Below are 20,938 nucleotides of genomic sequence, written 5' to 3' on the forward strand. Positions count from 1 at the left end.
CTTGGACGACTTCCAGCACCTACTGTTCCCATGGAGAAGCTCAGTCTGGCGATCGCGCAATCTTGAAGTTTCCTTCACGAGGCTTCGTTGCCGAGTGCCGCAACTAAATTTTTACCTATACAGGCCTGGTCTGGCGATCTCCCCATTGTGTCCGTATTGTGCGGAGCCGGAAACAATAGAGCACTTTCTTCTTTTTTGCCGTCGCTACTCATCGATTAGGAGGCGACTATTAGAAGTTCCAATACAGAATCTCAGTTTGCGCATGTCTTCTGCGGTTGTTCTGTCTCTTGGCGCTTCTATGCTTGGCCACACCAATGGGAATGTTTGCTCTGCCGTACAAAATTATCTACTAGAATCAAAACGTCTACCTTCATGAGCTTTCGTCCTGCCCATCCCATTATCAGCTTCTGTATTTCGGTTTTTACAACCACTTATAGTTATCCCTACCCCTTCTTTGCCTAAATTTTAGTTTGTATGACCCCTCTAACCTCCTGCAACCACCTCGGCTACGAAAACTGTGCAATCCAAATTTTGGTAGGTCATTCCATGCTTGCCACATGCAAGTGGTCATTTAAATAGTCACCGCCTGGTTATGGCCAATCCCTCTTGTGGGTATGTGCCATTGTGTGAGGTCAACAACAACAACAACAACAACAACTCTGTTTATTTTCCTAATTTTCCCTAATTTACGTGGTTTTATTTGAATATTTGACGACGGCAGCATCTTCAAGGCGGTACTGTCCCTATGGGAAGAGTACGGATGCTCCGGCGCCGGCAAGCCTAAAGGGACCACGCCATTCAAAGGAGGCTGGCTCGGAAGAGGCGGCCATGGTTCCCAAGCTGTGGAGTGACCAGAATATGGAGACGACCACCCGTCCATCGAGACCTCATCGCTTAGTGGGGATGAGTCAACGATCGTGGACGGTGACGAGTCAGTGGCCGATATGGCTGACGTGGACAACGACGGCTTCAAGTTGGTGAGTCATCGCGAGCAACGAACGGTATGGATACCGGTATTGGTTGAGCCCACAGAAAAGGGGGTTGATTTAAGAGAGAAGAATCCCATCTTTCTTTTCGCGGCCACTGAATCACTGCTGGGATCAGCTCCGATTCGAAGTCGGTTCACCATGCACGGGGCTCTTCAGCTGGATGTCTCGACGGAAGAGCAGGTTGACAAGCTCCTACAGAGCTCTCAGATTTTTGGCATCAAAGTTCACGTGCGGTTGCCCCATTCCTACATCAAAAACACCTGTGTTATTAAGGGTGTACCAAAGTGGTATTCAGAACGCGACCTACTTGATTATCTGAAACCACAAGGTGTACTGCTCGTGAAACGACTTGTGCGTCGTGTGGAGTCTCCAGGAAAAGAATGGGCTGCGAAACCTACCAACTCTATCGTGTTGATATTCGCTCCCAACTCAGAGCGCCCCGAAAAAAATTCATCTGGGATTCACAAAACACGCTTTTGCAGACTTCACTGAAGCTCCTTTACGGTGTTTTAGATGCCAACGGTTTGAGCACGTGGCCAAAGATTGCAGAAAGGATCGACGCTGTAAGCGGTGCGGAGGCGACCACGACTTTAAAACCTGCAAGGCAGACTTGGCTTGTGGCAATTGCGGTGGTGATCATCCAGCGAGCTTCGGAGGCTGCCTCTTCGTTTTCAGCGCTCTGCACCGTCGGGTATACTTTATCGCGTGTCCCAAAACCCAACCGACTGTGAGGCCTGTGCCAGCATTAGACGAGTTCCCAGTGTTGGAGTCTGATGTTGTTGCGTTACCCAACAATGTCCCTAAGAGACCTGAGTCCAGCAAGACGCCAAGGTCCAGTGCGTGCGAGTCGGTTGTTCGACCTCCAGAAAAAGTGTCCATGTTCCTGAGCAGCCAGATCACAGCCAGACACCACGGCAAGGGGGACCCTCATATGCACAAGTGACAAAGAAACCAGCTACTGCGGCCAAGGTTGTGTCCCCGTCGGCATCTTTTGTCGATGTTGTGAGTGAGTGCGTTGCGCAAAATAAGGAGATCAAAAATCAAGGTATGTCTGTCCTTCTTCATGTTTTGTTTGGGGCTCTGCGTTCACATGTTCCAGTGATGGCGCCTGGCAACCTGAAGAACTTTCTACGGCTGGTGCTTTCTGTTGAGTCCCTAATTACCACTTTCGCAGCGAACTTCCTTGCGATCTAATATGGATGGTGATAAGCCTGGTGGATCTCATATGCACCGAAAAGTGCCGTTTATATTGCAGTGGAACTGCCCTGGGATTTTAAGTCGGTTAGCTGAACTAAAACTATTCTTGAAAAAGACTTCAAAGCCGCGGTCCCGGCACGCAGACCTGGGACGCGGGTAGGGAATCCGCCGCAGACTAAGGACAAGTGCTTAGCTTTTTTGCGGCCTCAGCCGCTAGGCGGGTGGCTTGCTGCTGGATGGCGGGGCCCACGCACCGCAGCGAAACATGTTAGGCTTCTGTACTGTTGATGTTCAATCCGACGCCCGGGGAATCGGCGCATTCCCAAACTATGTGACGAGACTGCCCCTGTCACCACAATTCGCCATGAGGTACGAAATTGAGCTACCGAGTGCTGACATCACGGCCGCAATTTTAAGTCGGACCAGAAATAAATATCAACCCAATTAGGCGATACTGGTGTCTTTTATGTTGTACTCATCGAGCTCGTTATGAAGTACCATTAGTGAGATTATGACGTCATCAGTTAAATAATTATAAGCAATAAATTTAAGCTTAACTATAAGTAAATATTACCTTCATTAGTTAATTTTGGTGTGTAGCGAGTTATACTCATCTAGACGCGTTCAAATACTTAATTTGTTTTAGGATGGCCTCATTATTACTTAGTACAAGCAAGTAATCATAGTCACGTGGCTAGCTGGTTTTGACGTCACAATATCAGTGACCTCACCAATCATTCACCAGTTCGATGTACTAATGACGTCACCAATCATTCAACAACTGGGTCGCTATATCGATTTAATATGGGTGGCCGCCGTCTTCAATTCCTCGGCTTCACGCCGAATGAAGGTGGTAGCAGACCCCACGAAATCGAGAACCGTCGTGAAAAAGAGCTAACGCTCTTAATGCTTTATATATGTTTGGAATATTTTGAACGGAGATCTTTATACTTTGGCAGTCTCGGTACTCGATTTTGCTTTGCTATTAGTCTCCTAAGGTACTTATCAAGGCAGTGTGATCAGCGAATCGCGAATTGCCGGGGTATTGCCGATCAGCTTTTACCGCTAAATCTTCTCAGTCCGCGGTCCTGAATACGTAAATTTAACACGCGGTGGATAGTACTGAATAGATATTGTCGCTCTGGACTGACGTCTTTTCCGACTTGGATATTACCACTTTCCTTACAGATGTATATTGGTCCTATAAGGCCGCCATAGTTGTACTTTTCGGCAGTTTTGCATCTTTATCTTTTAAACACTGGAAAGGCAATGCCCACTGAACTGCTGTGGATTCATATAACAGAAACGTATCTGCTATTATCGCAGGACAATATCGAGGTTTCTTATATTCTGCGTATACGTTTATCACATTGTTCAAGGTGTAAACAGCCGCTACGGTGGCTGAATGGTTATGACGCGGGGCTGCTGGCCCGAAAGACGCGGGTTCGATCCCGGACGCGGCGGTCAAATTTAGATGGAGGCGAAATTCTAGAGGCCCGTGTACTGTGCGTTCTCAGTGCACGTTAAAGAACCCCAGGTGGTCGAAATTCATGGAGCCCTTCACTACGGCATCTCCCATAGCCTGAGTCGCTTTGATACATCAAATCCCCAAAAGCCATAAACCCTCAAGGTGTAAATATGGGCCACAGCCACACGCCGTTAGGAATGCCAGCCACCTTCGTTGGTCAACGAAAGTCTATGATTCCTCAAACTTTCCAACAATTACCTTAGAGCACACCTTGCGTGATCATAGTATGTTTGCTGATGCAAGGTGAGCTACTCTGGTATCGAGAAATTCTTTTGCTCAGCTTATCCCGCTGTCTGCGGTATAGGGAATCCATCTTGAACTCTTTTATTACCTGTAAAGAATATTCAACACTCAGCGCTAATTTCGCGGTACTGAATGCATCGGTGGCGTTGGAGTGAATTAAAAAAAAAACTCATGATGATGACTGCCAGCGCCAAAACCCAGAGCATTATTACGGACGGAATGGTGTTCGTACCCTCGCCTTAGTCGGAGTTGTTTTACGATTCGGCATGATTTACTCCTTCAGTTCAGTAGAACCACAACCCGGTTAAAGAATGATTTGATTCACATGTGGAAACTCGAGCATTTGCCTGTACTTTAACGCTCGGATAATGATGGGACACCTTCGGCAGCTCCTCGAAAGTTGCCTGCGCAACTCACGCCAGACGTCCATGAGAAGTCATCGCTCGCAATGTGCATCTTTATTTCCTTTGTCTGCACTTTGTTCAATGCTTCTTCTCTTCTGAAAGTCCGGCAGCAAATACGGGTTTTTTTCTTATCGCATTTCTATTGCGGCAAGATCAGACTGATTTATGAAGCCTGAAGAGTGAATGAGGTGCATTGTCTTCGCTGTAATTTCTAGAATCGCCTAAATTCCAGCCTCAGGGCAGTAACACTCCAAACAGCTGAAATCAGACTCTAAATTATTGAATTTCTCATGCTTAAAGGGAAGCTGAAGCACTTTTCGAAAAAAAAAGAGTTCTCTACGTCATTTTTGAGCTTTCATTCCGCTGAAAAAGAATATCTCATTCAAAAACAGCGTAAATAAACGCAAAAAGCTGGTTTTGTTTGGATGACAACGCGCCGCATCGGCCCAGGGCGCCGAGCCAACGCTGCTCTTGCCCGCGATTGACCGGGACTGTTGTGACGTCATCCACGGGGATCTCCGGCCGGCACCGACGGCGTTGCTGCGTAGCGCGTTGCTTCAGCTGACTTTTAAAGACTACATTTTGGAAATTATGGATAATTCAAGCAGTGTTGAACAGTTTGGACTTTCACCATGCATATTCGAGCCATCAGCAGCTTCACAAAACGGCGGAACCAACGACACCGCGGAGTGCGCCGGCAGCGAAAGTCAATTCGCGACTTTTTCACGTGTTGGAAATCTCGACTGGATGGAGGGATGGATGACAGCTTTTATTTGCACCGGAAATGGAGACCGCTTACTACTCCCGACCCCTGCGGGCAGGACTGAAGGGCGCTGGCCGGAGCCTCTGTGACTAAAGCCTAACAAAGAGATTTTATCTCTTCGCGGCCTCAGTCGCCAAGCGGATTGGCTTGTTTCTGCCGAGCGGGTACTTCGCTGCACAGCAGGGGTTCCCAGCATTCTATGCTACCAATATCTTCTTCGACACCAAGATAGTCAGCGCATTTCCATATTCTTTGCTTCCGCGTAACCGTGGAACCGCCGTACTGTCGGAACCTGGACGAGTGCGCGCAAACCTATTCCGAAATCGTCGAGAACTACAGACTAAACAGACAACTGGTGCCACCGCCGGATAAGAAGGTAAGTAATAGAGAAGCGACGGCATGGCGGCGCCTGCAAGCCGGAAATTTCGTTAACCCAGTATGGGCCTTTCACGTGCTACCAGGGTAACATGAAAACAAAATCTCAAAACGTTGTTGTGTACCGCTGCTGCATAAAAGCCTGGCCACCAACTTCTTTCCGGCGACAGTTTGTGTGTCTTCTGCTCCTGCGTCTTTTTTTCGCTGTTTTTTTTTCACTTGACGAACTTCTTGTAACGCCTGTAAACATGATCTAATTCAGATCATCGGCACGCTTAGACGAGTCGCGCGAGGTAAAGCATTTGTTTGTTCATTTATTTTGAATTACTCGCCTAATTACTCCCGAGTGCCTTTAAGAACTACAAAAGAATGGCAAACTGGATGAGTTGGAGTGGGTGCACTGCTGTAATGGAGCGCGAAGAGACGAGGCCACCGGGAGGAAGCTCCTGTCTGCGCTTTCATTCTTTCGCGTGTTTGGGCTACAGTTCAACCATGAAACTTCTGCACTTACCCCCGTACATTGTTTTTTTTTGCATGCTGAATACGCTTTTGAAGAATAATTATGGCGGCGTTTCGGAGCTCACAGTGCTGTTCATCAAATAGAGTGTGCTGTGTGCTGTGAGATATAGTTGCTGCTGTTGCGTATCGAGATAACCAGAAGAATTACTTGTGGGTGACATACATGTATGCGTAACGCGGCTCGACAACTTTGCCGTTCTGACTCAAGGACAAATTTGCGTGAATTCTGGTGCCATTGTCGATCGCCAGCCATGACCAAGCGCTCATGAATGCAAATGTTAATGTTTGATTTGATCATGTATACTAGGCTTATATAATCGCTTTTTTGTTCAGTTAGGTGCAGCTGCGTTTGCTGTGCGCTGATGAAAGATTAAGAGGATTGCTTGTGCTGCCATGAGGTGCAAGCAATCAGGAAAAAGCAGAAAGGCACACAGTGCATAACGAGCTCAAAAGAGTTCAAGACTGTGTGCCTTAAAGACAGTGCTCAAAGTGGCCTTAGCTCAGCATGGAAGGGGACCAGCTGGAAAAGGCAAAGAGTTTACAAACATGTAAGAAAGTAATATAACGAAAAGAGAAATATTGCTGCACATAATTTGTGCACGCAGTTTCGGCATGCTGCATACCACAATATTGCCTGGATAACGTGGAAGAGGCTGGGGAGAAAAACTGACGGATTCTACCAAGCTGTGTGCTATTATAATAATTATAATAATAATAATATTATGTGTGCTAATATAAGAGACTGTAATATTATAATAATATAATATAATCTATTATAATAATATAATGTGTGCTATTATAAGAGACGGTGCGCATAGCGGGGTAGATGCGATAGGCTTTAGGGCATTGTTCATATAGAAGGGACGCTACGGTGGAGCAATTGCCGGCAGATAAAGCAAGGCTAACCCCACCTGCAGCATTCAACACCTCAACTCAACTCGCTGTTGGAAAGAAGTGCCATGCCTAAACTGGTTCATATACAGGCTTCAAGCATTACACGGAACGCCCGAACGAGAGAAAGTAAACGGCACTGGCAGAAGATTACGTTGATCTGTGGTTCGCCAAAGCGCGGGCCGCAGCGAAGCAAACGCAGCCGGACGGCCGGCTGACTCTCCGTGAATGGCGTCACTTCCGGCAGTTCTCCCTCTCTGCCGTCCCCTCACCCGGTGCTTCCGGAAGCGACGAGGGCTTGCCGGCGGCGGGTTTTTAAGAAGTGATTGCAGCTCTGTTTGCGGATAGAATCGGGGAAAGATTTACACACATGATTTTCAAGGTCATTACTTCCCAACCGCAGCGTTTCATGCGATTTGGAAACCGTTAGAACCCGACCGCGGCGGCTGCGTTTTTATGGAGGAAAAACGCTAAGGCGCCCGTGTGCTGTGCGATGTCAGTGCACGTTAAAGATTCCCAGGTGGTCTAAACTATTCCGGAGCCCTCCACTACGGCACCTCTATCTTCATTTCTTCTTTCACTCCCTCCTTTACCATTCCCTTACGGCGCGGTTCAGGTGTTCAACGATATATGAGACAGATACTGCGCCATTTCCATTCCCCCAAAACCAATTATTATTATTATTATTAAACCGTTAGAGCTTCCCTTTAAAGAAATAAGTTTCGTGCCATTTTTGTTGGATGAACACAAGTCACGCAGGGGAAGATGGCATCTCGCGTCTTGTGCTCGGCACCAAAAATAGCAAATAAAGAAATTCTACTTTCATTCGTTGCGAACCACCTAGATTTGCTACATGCTTTGTGGACGTTCAGTTTCACGGATTTGCAAGAATGCAGTTTTGAAGGAATGAATACAACCTTCTAACGATTAGCTTAGGATTATTTCTCTCACGTAGCGGTTGATGTCTTTAGCTGTAGGTTTATTGCTCCTTAATTCAACTGGTAATAAACAGCAATCCACATGTCTAAAGAACAGAAAGTTAATGTGAGGATGTCAGATGCAGACACAATGTCAACGTGACATTGTTAAGGAGCTCGTGGCACTAAAACCCTGTGTCGCCGGCGTCAGGCGTGAGCGAAAAATCTCGTCCTCCTCCTCGCAATGTATGCCATTGCCCCAACAGATAGAAAGCGACGGCAGCGCAAGGAATGGATGGGATGCCTGTTACATATTTCGGAGGACAACCCGGACCGCGCCGCAAGGAAAGGAAATTGAAATGAAAATTGGTTTTAAGGAAAAGAAGAGGGCCCTGTATCACATATCTCTCTGGACACGCGAACCTCGCAATAAGGAAAGAAAATGAAATGAAAATTGGTTTTAAGGAAAAGAAGTGGGCCCTGTATCACATCTCTCTCTGGACACGCGAACCTCGCAATAAGGAAAGAAAAATGAAATGAAAATTGGTTTTAAGGAAAAGAAGTGGGCCCTGTATCACATATCTCTCTGGACACGCGAACCTCGCTAAGGAAAGAAAAATGAAAGGAAAATTGGTTTTAAGGAAAAGAAGTGGGCCCTGTATCACATATCTCTCTGGACACGCGAACCTCGCGATAAGGAAAGAAAAATGAAATGAAAATTGGTTTTAAGGAAACGAAGTGGGCCCTGTATCACATATCTCTCTGGACACGCGAACCTCGCAATAAGGAAAGAAAAATGAAATGAAAATTGGTTTTAAGGAAAAGAAGTGGGCCCTGTATCACATATCTCTCTCGACACGCGAACCTCGCAATAAGGAAAGAAAATGAAATGAAAATTGGTTTTAAGGAAAAGAAGTGGGGCCCTGTATCACATCTCTCTCTGGACACGCGAACCTCGCAATAAGGAAAGAAAAATGAAATGAAAATTGGTTTTAAGGAAAAGAAGTGGGCCCTGTATCACATATCTCTCTGGACACGCGAACCTCGCTAAGGAAAGAAAAATGAAAGGAAAATTGGTTTTAAGGAAAAGAAGTGGGCCCTGTATCACATATCTCTCTGGACACGCGAACGTCGCGATAAGGAAAGAAAAATGAAATGAAAATTGGTTTTAAGGAAACGAAGTGGGCCCTGTATCACATATCTCTCTGGACACGGGAACCTCGAAATCAGGAAAGAAAAATGAAATGAAAATTGGTTTTAAGGAAAAGAAGTGGGCCCTGCATCACATATCTGTCTGGACACGCGAACATCGCAATAAGGAAAGAAAATGAAATGAAAATTGGTTTTAAGGAAAAGAAGTGGGCCCTGTATCACGTCTCTCTCTGGACACGCGAACCTCGCAATAAGGAAAGAAAAATGAAATGAAAATTGGTTTTAAGGAAAAGAAGTGGGCCCTGTATCACATATCTCTCTGGACACGCGAACCTCGCTAAGGAAAGAAAAATGAAATGAAAATTGGTTTTAAGGAAAAGAAGTGGGCCCTGTATCACATATCTCTCTGGATACGCGAACCTCGCGATAAGGAAAGAAAAATGAAATGAAAATTGGTTTTAAGGAAAAGAAGTGGGCCCTGTATCACATATCTCTCTGGACACGCGAACCTCGCAATAAGAAAAGAAAAATGAAATGAAAATTGGTTTTAAGGAAAAGAAGTGGGCCCTGTATCAGATATCTCTCTCGACACGCGAACCTCGCAATAAGGAAAGAAAATGAAATGAAAATTGGTTTTAAGGAAAAGAAGTGGGCCCTGTATCACATATCTCTCTGGACACGCGAACCTCGCAATAAGGAAAGAAAAATGAAATGAAAATTGGTTTTAAGGAAAAGAAGTGGGCCCTGTATCACATATCTCTCTGGACACGCGAACCTCGCAATAAGGAAAGAAAAATGAAATGAAAATTGGTTTTCAGGAAAAGAAGTGGGCCCTGTATCACATATCTCTCTCGACACGCGAACCTCGCAATAAGGAAAGAAAATGAAACGAAAATTGGTTTTAAGGAAAAGGAGTGGGCCCTGTATCACATATCTCTCTGGACACGCGAACCTCGCAATAAGGAAAGAAAAATGAAATGAAAATTGGTTTTAAGGAAAAGAAGTGGGCCCTGTATCACATATCTCTCTGGACACGGGAACCTCGAAATCAGGAAAGAAAAATGAAATGAGAATTGGTTTTAAGGAAAAGAAGTGGGCCCTGCATCACATATCTGTCTGGACACGCGAACATCGCAATAAGGAAAGAAAATGAAATGAAAATTGGTTTTAAGGAAAAGAAGTGGGCCCTGTATCACATCTCTCTCTGGACACGCGAACCTCGCAATAAGGAAAGAAAAATGAAATGAAAATTGGTTTTAAGGAAAAGAAGTGGGCCCTGTATCACATATCTCTCTGGACACGCGAACCTCGCTAAGGAAAGAAAAATGAAATGAAAATTGGTTTTAAGGAAAAGAAGTGGGCCCTGTATCACATATCTCTCTGGACACGCGAACCTCGCGATAAGGAAAGAAAAATGAAATGAAAATTGGTTTTAAGGAAAAGAAGTGGGCCCTGTATCACATATCTCTCTGGACACGCGAACCTCGCAATAAGGAAAGAAAATTAAATGAAAATTGATTTTAAGGAAAAGAAGTGGGCCCTGTATCACATATCTCTCTGGACACGCGAACCTCGCAATAAGGAAAGAAAAATGAAATGAAAATTGGTTTTAAGGAAAAGAAGTGGGCCCTGTATCACATATCTCTCTGGACACGCGAACCTCGCAATAAGGAAAGAAAAAAGAAATGAAAATTGGTTTTCAGGAAAAGAAGTGGGCCCTGTATCACATATCTCTCTCGACACGCGAACCTCGCAATAAGGAAAGAAAATAAAATGAAAATTGGTTTTAAGGAAAAGGAGTGGGCCCTGTATCACATATCTCTCTGGACACGCGAACCTCGCAATAAGGAAAGAAAAATGAAATGAAAATTGGTTTTAAGGAAAAGAAGTGGGCCCTGTATCACATATCTCTCTGGACACGGGAACCTCGAAATCAGGAAAGAAAAATGAAATGAAAATTGGTTTTAAGGAAAAGAAGTGGGCCCTGCATCACATATCTGTCTGGACACGCGAACATCGCAATAAGGAAAAAAAATGAAATGAAATTGGTTTTTAGGAAAAGAAGTGGACCCTGTATCACATATCTCTCTGGACACGCGATCCTCCCAATAAGGAAAGAAAAATGAAATGAAAATTGGTTTTAAGGAAAAGAAATGGGCCCTGTATCACATATCTCTCTGGACACGCGAACCTCGCAATAAGGAAAGAAAAATGAAATGAAAATTGGTTTTAAGGAAAAGAAGTGGGCCCTGTATCACATATCTCTCTGGACACGCGAACCTCGCAATAAGGAAAGAAAAATGAAATTAAAATTGGTTTTAAGGAAAAGAAGTGGGCCCTGTATCACATATCTCTCTGGACACGCGAACCTCGCAATAAGGAAAGAAAAATGAAATGAAAATTGGTTTTAAGGAAAAGAAGTTGGCCCTGTATCACATATCTCTCTGGACACGCGAACCTCGCAATAAGAAAAATGAAATGAAAATTTGTTCTAAGCAAAAGAAGTTCGCCCTGTATCACATATCTCTGGGGGCACGCGAACCTCGCCGTAAGGAAAGGAAAATGAAATATACATTTTTAAGGAAAGGAAGTGACGCGTCTGACATATCTCTAGTTTGGGCGCAGTGGGTTCCTGCAGGCACGCAGGAATCACGCGTGAGCTGCTAAAAACGCAGCGCACATCCGAAGTGCGTTCACCACGAAGCTTGCGGCTTGGTGAACATTGGTTCAGCGCGGAAGCTATGCTGGCAATCGTGGCATCGGGTTTCTGGAGAGCAATGTGCCGACCAAATAAGACTGCGACTTGAGCCCCGCGCGTTTCGGCAAGGCGCCTGGCAGCGCATCTACGTGGTTTGACGCTCCGCGCATCCGTTTCGCGCGTCCGTTTCACCGTACGTAGCAGAGCGGTTTGTCTAACGGGCAAGGCGTCGCGCCGAACGGGCGATGGCGTTCCTTGGACTCCCTGGCAGAGCTGCAACACGCTGTCGCGTTTCACTCTTGAAGGCGAAGCTTACGCGTCCTACAATTTTTTTTTACAGTGCGAATATGCGGCGACGGTGACGAAGAATTTCGCAGTACACAAAGTGCAGGAAGCTTCGGCCCTTCAGTAATAAGGAGACTCGACTGCTGCGCCAGAGTACACGCGATCAATCCAGTCGGCTAAGGCAGCGTTTCGATAGAGCCGGACCGCAAACGCGCCAGGGTGCTGTGCGATGTCAGTAGACATTATAGACCCCCAGATGATTGAAATTATTCCGGAGCCCTCCACTACGGCACCTCTTTCTTCCTTTCTTAGTTCCTCTTTTATCTCTTTCCTTACGGCGCAGTTCGAGTGTCTACCCAGACATGTGAAGAAGTTACTGCGTCATTTCCTTTCTTTAAAAATGCAAATTGTAAATTGATTATAGGCTACGGCTTCGCGGCGCTGCGGGGTCTCCCCATGGATGCCACAGACACCGTGAACGAGTGAAGGCCTGTGTTCGGCGGTGAAAATGAGCAACGCAGTGCAGGCCGCTCACGCTCACGATCACGGAGACGAACGCCATCCAGAACAAGGTCGTCCAGCAAAATTCGGCGAATGCAGGCTGACATCGCTGATCTGCGGGACACGGTGAGGTGCCTGACGGCGGCGCTCATCACCCCCTCGGAGAACCTCGAGTCCGTCATCGGGACCTTAATGGACGTGTCGCTGGCGGGCCCACGCGTTCTAGCCTTGAGGGAGGCCATGGCGCTCGCTCACCAGACGCAAAACTCCATGGCGGCTCCCTCCCCACCATTTCTGACCACCCCTACGCTTCCTGCCGCCATTGCTACACCTGGAGAACCGGCTGTGATGCCTTCTCCCCCTGATTCTGCTGCTGCGGGCTCACCGCGGACACCTGCAGTCGAGGAGAGCATGTGCACCCCAATGGACGAGTCTGTTCTCAGGAAATGGCGGCGCTCAACAGGGTCCGAGGAGGCGAGGGACTCAGAACCGAAAAGGGACATCGCGGTGGCAAAGTGGGAAGCCCGAAGCTCCCCACCGTCACTGTTCCCTCTCCCTCCACACTCGAAGGAGCAGGGCCTTCCCAGCACGAGCCCCATGAAACCCACCTCCAGCCTGCTGATGATGCTGTTCATGTTGCTGCTGGGGCGACGGCGTCCGGAAGAAAACCGGGTTCGACCTCACCAAATCCCACCGCACGAGACCAGGCTGCGGCTGGGGCTTCGTCTGCTGGCAGCGAGCGCGCCCAACTCCGCGGCGCGCCGCAGCAATGCGCCACAGACAGCGGCGACGCTGATGATGGGGCCAGCCTGGTCCCGTGGCGCATTATCACTGCCAAGGCGCAGCGGCGTCGGAGAGCTGCCCTGGAGCGAGCCGCGGCTGCCGTAGAGGTGCCGTCCAGCCTGGTGGGGACGGTGCTGTTTCGGCCGGCGAACCGGGGCACCGCCTTCACCAGGGAACAGGGCTGGGAGTTGGCCGAGGAGATCGGATCCCGCCCGGCCGTCCTCGCCGTCCGGGTAAACATGCGGCGGAATGTGGTGGCAGTGGACGCGGGGAGCAGCGATGCTCTCCAGGCCCTGCTAGCCACAGCCGTCATCTGCGGCGTGCCGGTCTGCGCCAAGGAGCCTCCTCCTCGGAATCAAAGCTCCGGCCTGGTCTTCGGTGTGGACGGGCGCACTACGGCGGAGGAACTGCTTGCGGCTGCGGAGTCAACGCTACCGATGGTGTCGGCGACTCTGTCGGGCAGCACACTCGCTCTCCGTTTTGCGGTGCCGACATCCCCGGCGTTCATTACCAACTTCAAGCTCAGGCTCGCGGTCCGCCCCTGCCGTTACCGGCCGCTCCAGTGTGCCAAGTGCTCCAGCCTGCGGCATGCCACTGAGGTGTGTCGCGCTCCTGCCCGACGCACGCGCTGCGGCGGGCCGCACGAGCCTGGTACCTGCACGAGAAAGCCCCGCCGCATTAACCTCGAGGGGCGGCATGCAGCCATTTACCCAGCGTACCCGCACTGGCAGCGAGAGCGTCACGTGGCCACTTTAATGGCCACATCCATGGCACCGATCTCCAGGCGGGTTGTCCGAGCCGTCGTCCAGGCTGAGACAGCGGCCCCAGCCCAGCAACAACAGCAGACGCCGCGCGCGCTTCCTTATGCGCAGGTCGTCAGGGGAACACCCTTGCAGCAGCAGTCACCGAAGCAACGGCAGCGCCGGCAGCGGCAGCGGCGATCCGCTTGCCCGGCGTCCCGTACAGCGCGGCCCGAGCCTGCGGCCGCTTCTCATGGCCAGCCCTCTGACGCACGGGACGCGGAGATCGCGCGCCTAAAGCTGGCGTTGCGCGCCCTCAGCGCACTTTCCCGGAGGGCACCAATGGACACCGGGCTTGCTTAGAAACAGCGGGTGCTCCCGCACAGATAAGCCAGCATGATGGCTAGACGCCAGACTCCCTCCCGCATACCATTCATCCTGCAGTGGAACGTGCGCTCACTTGCAGCGCGGTACGCCGAAATGCGAGTTCGCATCACACAGGATTCGCCGGAAGTTATCGCGCTGCAGGAGACGTACGTACGTTCACATGACGGGGAGCCCCAGATGCGGCTACCGGGCTACATTGGCTACCACTCAGCCACCACGTGCGAGGAACCCACCTGTGCCACAGTGCCCTGATGTGTCACATCTCATCGCCCCGGGAAATCAAGGTGCGCGATATACGTGCGGCAGGACGTCCAGCACACCCTCGTCGGCTCGGCGGCGGCGACATCTGACGCCCAGGAGTGCGTGGTGGTGACAGTGCGCGTCGGTGGTGTTGGCACGTCGGTGGCCAGTGTTTATGTGCGTCGAGCTGTCGCGTGGAACGCGCTGTGTTTTCGTGCTGTGCCCCGCGCCAAATCATCTGTGGTGATTTTAACGCCAACCATAGTGCGTGGGGCAGTGCGCGCCACTCCGCGCGTGGAGACGACCTGCACGACGCAGCAACGCAGCTGGGACTCACCCCCTTGAGCACCGGCGAGCCCACCTTTCGACGACGCAGAACAACCGGCTCCTGCATCGACGTTGCCTTCACATCCAGAGGCATCGAGGCGACATGGCGCCGATCACCACCTCTCTGGGGCTCGGATCATTACTCCATCCTAACCGAACCCACTGCGATGGAGGCGCGCCCCAAACGTGCCGACTCCATTACCAACTGGAGTGCGTTCAGGCGGGCGGTCGTCGAGGCGGCGGCCACTGGCGCAGATTTCTTTTCAAGTCTAGTTCGATGCGCTTTGCAGCCACCCAACGAGCAGAGGTAAGGGCAGGGCAGCCCACACCTGATATGAAACTGCTCAATCTGCGCGAGAAGAGACATCATGCAGAGCGACGGGCGCGACGGGCTTACAGAGCCGCCGACTGGACTGTTTACAACCGCTTGGACGCGGCAGCGCGCTGCCACGCCAACCAGCTATACCGCCGGCAGTGGGCTTCCCTATGCCAAAGGATGGAGGAAGATGTCAGCTCGCGGAGGCTCTTTGACACCCTGCGGCGCATCACTGAACGACAGGCGAACCGTCAACCGCTGGCCGCCCTTGCAATTTCCAGCGACCTCAGCTTTGAAGAGTTGGCAGAGCGGTTTGCCGATAGATTCGCGCCGCCCAGCCCCGCAAACGCAGCTAACATAGCTGCTCCTGAGAGCCCCAAAAGCGACGCCAGTCCCTCGCCCGTCGCCTCGGAAGGTCCATGTGATGCGCCGTTCACCGCGGCGGAACTGAACAATGCGCTGCAGCGCTGCCGCCGCCGCTCGGCGCCCGGACCGGGCGGGGTGACATACCAAATGCTGCGAAACCTGGATGCGCAGCAACGACAGATACTCCTGCAGCAGATCAACCTGGTGTGGAAACGCGGGGAGCTACCGGAGGATTGGCGAACCGCGGTCGTTTGTCCCATCCGAAAGGCAGGGCGCCCACCTACGGAGCTAGGCGGATACCAGCGAGTGGCATTAACATCGGCGGCAGGTAAGCTCATGGAGCATATGGCGTTGCAGCGTCTGAACGAACGGGATGCGGAGGCTGATTTGTTTGACGAGCGGCAGACGGGTTTCCGTGGGATGCGGTGCACGGCTGATTCTATATCGGACGTTGTTACAGCGCTGGAGCATGCCAGGGCTTCAGGCCAGGTTGCGCTGCTGCTACTACTGGACGTATCGGGCGCTTTTGACAACGTTCACCGCGCACCGATTCTCGCGGTGCTTAACGGGGTTGGTGTGAGCGGGCGCCTTTTGCGATACGTTCATGGCATCCTGAGCGGGCGCACCATCTGCGTACGAGTAGGGTGTAAGCTCTCCAAGCCTCCCCCGGTAGACATGGGCGTGCCGCAGGGATCTGTCCTATCACCATTTCTGTTCAATGTGGCCATGTCGGTGGAGCCGACCTATCTCTCCACGAGTGGCCGACACCATGTGTACATGTTCATATATGCAGACGACATAGCTCTGTGCTGCCGGGGACCTCCGGGCGAGGCGTTCCGAGTGCGGGGGTGCCTTCAGGGAATCCTGACCGCAATCGATGCCAGCTTGGGCGGCCTTGGTCTGTCGCTGAGCGCGGACAAACTGGTGGCCATGGCCTGCGTTTCGCGCTCGAACGCGCACCTTGCGCCACTGTCACTGGACGGGACTCCGATTACTTGGCGTAAATCGGTGCGATACCTTGGCCTGGACATCGACTGGCGCCTTTGCTTCCGCGCCGCGGCGACCTAGACCTGTCTGCAGATGAAGAAGATCACCGCCGCCGTGCACAATCTCATCGCTCGAGGCCAGGGCATCTCCCAGAAAGCCGCGCTGCGTCTATACAATGCCGCAGCTTTGGGGGCGGTGCTCTATGCGCTGCCGCTCGTCACGGTGCGCAAGCCGTGCTGGAAGAAACTCGAGCTTCAACACCGCAAGTCCCTGCGCGTGTGCCTAGGCGTGCCCAAATACTCGCAGTGCGCCGCAACGTTGGCCGAGGCAGGAGCGTGGCCACTTGAGCTCCAAGCAGCGCGCAGGGCATTGAATCACATCGACCGGCTTCACCGCGCACCGGACGGCGGCTCGCTGCTGCAGCGTATGCGCTCGCACCCGCGCTCACGAATGGGCGCGGCGCTGCTGGAGTATGAGCAATTGACACAAGGCCCACCCCCTACGTCTCCTGCGCGCCCTGGCCTGCTGCCTCGGAGGTACAGCGAGAGATCGTCGGCATTGCGGGAAAGCGGAACACACCCTTCGGTGCTGTGCAGCAGCTGGCCAGAGCCGCCATACACGAGGAGCTCCAGGACCATCTCCTCATGTACACCGACGGCTCAGTGGCCCGTGACAGCTGCTCCCTTGCTGCGGCGGCCACCATCCCCGCCCTGCAACTGCACAGCCAGCAACTCGCAGCATTCCTGGGCTCCTCCACCCGGCGGAGTTGATGGGGATCCGGCTCGGTCTGGACCTGCTGCTCACCCTCGGCCCTCCGCCGCCCAGGAGTGCTCTGCTGTGCGACTGCGGCGCCGCCCTCAGCCGCCTGCAATCTAACGGCCGCGGTACCCCACTAGTGCGGGAAATTCGCTCGCGCAGAGAGGTTGTGCCGTGCGTGCACAGTCGGTGCCCGGTCACTGCGGCATCGCAGGCAACGAAGAAGCTGACGACCTCGCGACCGCTCCACACAAACTACCTGCCAGCGATCTGCCCCTTGCGCTGGAGGACGTGCGTGCGGCGATCCATGACCATCTCCGAAAGCAGCATCCCGATCCACGCATCGCAGGAGGTGAGCGCATCGACAGTGTCACCGGCTGTCGCGCACTTAGACGGTCACAACGTGCAGTGACCCTCCGCGCGCGCATTGGCTGCGTGTGGCCCGGGGAACGACAGGCGCGTCACGGAATCGCGACGAGTGATGTGTGTGACGGCTGCGGTGCAGTGGAAACACTAGAACACCTGCTCCTTCACTGTGCCGCGTTCGCCGATGCTCGTCGCTATATGCTCGCGGCCTATAGGGCGCAGGGCATACTACCAGACTCCATCAAGACGCTATTGTGGCCGCAGGGCAGTGCGCGCACTCGTGAGCGAACTTTGGTGAGCCTTTGTGCATTCCCTGAAAACACGGGCTTGACGTCCCGTCTGTTCTCCGTCAGGTAGTTACACCCAGTGACCGAACGCTCCGCGAGTTCTACCTTGAACGATTAATAACAGGACGCCCCACTCCAGTTGTAACCAACACAGTGTTGCGCGCATGTGTGATTTAATTTTTCTAAAATGAACTAATCACGCGCACATCCTGGACACATTTCTTATTGTGTAAATAGTTTGTACATTTTACTTCTCCCCCTATCCTCTCTTCCTGTCCCCTCACCTATTTCATTTGATTTCTCCATTCTGCCTGCTATCCTTTATTTCCGCTGCCCCAGCTCAGGTGCTTCAGTATCGATGGCAGATGCCGGGGCTAGCAAAAATCTTTTCCTTCCTTTTTGCTTTTATTTTTATTAAAACCACTTCACCACCAATTGATTGTAGGGTTAAGGAAATGGCGCAGTATCTCACATCTCGGCGGACACCTAAGCCGCGCAGTAATTGAAGAAATAAAGGAGGAACTGACTGAAGAAAGGAGGACAGAGGTGCTGTAGTGGAGGGCTCCGGAATAATTTCGACCACCTGGGAATCTTTCACGCACACTGAATAATTTTTGTTTTCATTTTCCGTGTTCTTGTAGAATAATGAAAATGATAATTTATAGGAAAGAGATGTCGCCAGTGTTCTGTGCGATTAAAGATCCACAGCTGGTCTAAATTATTCAGGAGCCCTCCAATACGGCAACTCTTTCTTTTGTTCTTTCAGTACAGCTTTCTTCCTTTCACCTACGGTGCGGCCGGCGTGTCCGCCGAGATTAGACAATTCTTGCAGCATTTCCTTTCCTGAAACAACCTATTTTTAATAATAATAATAATAATAATAATAATAATAATTGGCTCTGGGAAAAGAACTGGCGCAGTATGAGTCTCATATATCGGCGGACACCTGAACCACGCCGTAAGGGAAGGGATAAAGGAGGAAGTGAAAGATGAAAGGAAGGATTAGAGGTGCCGTAGTGGAGGGCTCCGGAATAATTTCGAACACCTGGGAATCTTTAACGTACACTGACACCGCACAGCATACGGGAGCTTAGCGTTTTGCCTCCATAAAACCTATTTTCAAAGGGCAATTTTTCTTGTAGAGCACAAGGCTGTTCCTTTTTTATTGCTGTGCGTCCACAACAAGGCAAAGCAAAATGAAGAGTAACTGTAATGCCTGCGCTTGGCTTAAATCTCAGACTCTAATTTGTCAAATTGATTAAAACTTCGATGCAACGGAGCCAGTACAGAATCAGCGCTGAAAGCAAGCAAGGGTTCCACTTAGACTTTGAATTGGTTGAGCAGGAGCCTCTTACTGGACAGCTGATTTTTTGTGCGCTGATTGCATTAGTTAGCGCAACCTAATCAAGTAAGCACTGGCTCCATTTGCGGTACTGTGGCTGTGCCATCTAGGACACGAGCTTGCTCATGTTGATGTTCGGCACTACTCGGTTTTGTAATTGTCTCGCCCAGGTAAAATATGTGCTCCCAAGTACCATTGTTTACACGCATTTGTAAGTAACTGTCTCGCCCATGTATAATATGTGCTCCCAAGTACCGTTGTTTACACACATTGATTGCTGGTCCGGCGGTCAATCTTCCCTTTTTATATTTATTAAGCGTATGTAGATATGGCTAGCCTGCCCGTCTTCATAAACTTCATTTATTTAAATTCACCTTGCAAATATGTCGCGATAGTTTTAAAGTGTCCGTGCGGTCGCTAGGGGATTTCTCGGCGCAACAGTACGCAGATATCAGCAGCTCTTCGCGTGACATCATATTCTGCTGTATTACACGTCATCGCATGTAATCCGAGCCGCTAAATCTTGGCCCTTAAAACTGTTTTTTCCTATAAAGTCATTTGCGCACGTTGCTGTGTGACGTGCTTGTACAAATCTCTGTTTATCCTCCTGAACGAACATCCTCATTGGTGAAGAAGTTGTGCCCGGCTCCCGACCGAAGGGACTCCGGTTCACTCACGCTTGACAACCTTTTAAAGCGAAAGCTTTACCTCGGCCGCTCAATTGCAACGCACATGGTGCCATTGAGCGGCCGTGGCTTTACTATCCACGCGGCTCCGATTTCGCTGCGTCTGTACGAATGACCTTGAATAGGAGGATCGGAGGACGCAGCTCGTGACTCGCAGCAACTGCAGTCACAAGCACCGCCGTCGTCGGGTGGCTGCGCGCTGCCTATCCATCGTCTGGCTATGGACGAAGCAAGTCAGCCGGAGCCGACGTCCTCGAGTGTGGGTACGCGCAGACGTCGGACCGAGTCTGATGACCCGGTCAACATTGCCAACTGGTCGAGGGATTTAGCGATCGACAGGGAGCGTAAAAGGGCTAAACGGCCAGCCGAAAGTATGGGACGGCGGGAGCATCGCCTGGCTCGACGGCGAGCTAAACATGCCGAATGAAGACAGCGGTGCGCCTTGTTAGCAGCTGCGATGGAGACTGGTGAGACACTGGAGCGAGTTCTCGCAGTGCGGAACCGGCAACGACCCACGTGGTCTGCCTGTCTGTCAGATTGTGCTTCGGCCCCAAGAACCTTAGAAAGTGACCTCACATGTAATCGGTGCTTTCGTTTGCATAGCTAGGGTTATCTGAGCTAAGCCGACCCATTTTTTTTTCTTTCAAGCGAGCCTGTTTTTGTACGTCGTTAGACCCATTCCACGAAATTTAATTTCCCAGTCGCGTCGATGCCGGGTTTTCCTCCGAACGGGACCATTAACGCTTTTGCGTTAAGGGGTAATGCGGTGTTAGTCTGCGCCTTGATGCCTTCTAAAATCACGAATTGACATCGGCCATATTTCATTGCGGTTGAGAGGCGTATTATATTTCGTTTATATTCTTACTGCTGCTGACTAGTAGTAACGACTAGCT

Source organism: Amblyomma americanum, chromosome 2, assembly GCF_052857255.1.
Source record: "Amblyomma americanum isolate KBUSLIRL-KWMA chromosome 2, ASM5285725v1, whole genome shotgun sequence".
Taxonomy (NCBI): Eukaryota; Metazoa; Arthropoda; class Arachnida; order Ixodida; family Ixodidae; genus Amblyomma; species Amblyomma americanum.